Consider the following 1,880-nt stretch of genomic DNA (forward strand, 5'->3'; position numbering starts at 1 on the left):
TTTAAAATCACAACTTGCTGACCTGAACACAGCTCACAGCCTATAAAATCACCAAGCGTGAGGGGAAATTCGATTCACTCGAACCTTTCACTTAAAACGTCATATTCGTCGGGATAGCAAGTGTTGAGGAAGAGAACAAGGAAGTTACAGCTCTACGCACCGCTGACGGCGACACGACTGAAAGGTGGCGCTTCGTTCGTACCAAAGCTACACCGGCGCGACATTGGTTGCCAGTTTATCCAGCAACGCCCATACGTTTTGTTCAGTCGTGGGTGTGACTTAATCCTTCAAATATATTTATAAATTTACTTAAGTAGAGAGCACAAATAAAATCACACATGCATTGTTACTTAAAAGTAAAAGTTAGTGTGAAAGTGATACATGTCTATGCTCGAAGTCAGTGGCAACACCCGCCTGGATAGCCGGCGGCAATAGGATCACTACTAGAGACAAAGCGCAAACCTCTGTCATTCATTGGCTAAATAACATCATGTCACTAAAAACTTCATTGGTCTAAAAACGTAAATGGGTGTACAGTCATACGTCCACTCCTTCTTAGTGTGACATATATACATCACTAAACATCCTGCCTACTAGTGAACATATGTGTGCAAGTGACCGCCACTGGACTTTGCGATACCCGGGTGATGACGTCACAGGGCTAGTGTAGCAACACCACACCCTGGCGATGGGGCCCATTGCCTGGCATGTGAAGAGCAAAGCTCATTATCTTCACAAAGTTATATTGGTGTTACAGTTCGTGAATACTCTGTTGTCGTTTCCCATGCAGAAGGAAGTCGGCAAATATTGCAAAATAGAATAAGTATAATAAAGTGAATGGAACTGGTGAGCATATGGGAAAACACGCGACGTGAAAAGGCGAGATACAACCAGGCTATTACGATGATAGGCGATAACATTCTTCACGGTACAGTACTGGAGGGCTTGAAAGAATAACAGGGAGACAATCCGCGAATCAAACTATAATAATAATACAACAAAGACAAGATCAAGGAAAATCAGCATTGCAAAATTTGACAGATAAGGACCAGGAATGTCAAAGTAGCAAATATGTTAATGAGAGAGGCCATTTTGTTGCAGTTTCAACATTCAAAATAATTTCTAATAAGAATATAAAAAGTACATAATAAAACATACAGAACAACCAATATGTCCCTTGGTGATCAATATTTTGACAGGAACAGCATGGCTTTAACATTTACCTGTTAACCTCAGACACGTTAATCACATATTTTATCCTAGTCCTACAATATTATTTGATGATGTTTACAAGGAAAGAAAAGCGTCTGGGTAAAGGATTGCTACCTTATATATATATATATATATATATATATATATATATATATATATATATATATATATATATATATATATATATATATATATATATATATATATATATGTATCAGTGTATAGAGCTATAAAATATCTCATATATATAAATAGATAATATCTTTATAAAGAGATTGTTCATTTATTAATAAATGAATAAATAAAGATATCTCGCAATATATTAGGCCGTTCATTATTATTCAAAGGATTACAAAGGAGGAGCATGCCGACAGGAGACCTTTTGGTCCATAACTAGGTCGGATGATAAATAAATAACTAGATAAATACAATTACAATAATATAAGTAATGATAAATTAATTAAATAAATAAATGCATAGGTATAGTTAAACAATAAACAGGTAAATAGTAAACTATAATAAATTAACATATAACTAATAATAAATGAAAAGCAAATAATAATAAACAGACAAATAATAATAAACAAATAATATAAAATAAATGACAGGCATTACAGCATCTTTAATAGGCTACCATTTATTCCGTGTGAAGCTAATTTAGTAAGTAG

General features: G+C 34.4%; 1 protein-coding gene across 1 annotated transcript in view; it reads right to left on the reverse strand.

Annotated features, from left to right (window-relative positions):
- Nucleotides 1-191, reverse strand: part of LOC143031028 (fasciclin-2-like) — a 737,926-nt gene extending 737,735 nt beyond the window's left edge. The window contains exon 1 of the mRNA XM_076194669.1: nt 1-191. This exon is cut by the window's left edge and continues 284 nt beyond it. The gene's annotated coding sequence lies outside the window, so the exon portion shown is untranslated.
- Between the last annotated feature and the right edge of the window lie 1,689 nt (nt 192-1,880).

Source organism: Oratosquilla oratoria, chromosome 1, assembly GCF_046742065.1.
Source record: "Oratosquilla oratoria isolate Oo_2021 chromosome 1, ASM4674206v1, whole genome shotgun sequence".
NCBI classification, from domain to species: domain Eukaryota; kingdom Metazoa; phylum Arthropoda; class Malacostraca; order Stomatopoda; family Squillidae; genus Oratosquilla; species Oratosquilla oratoria.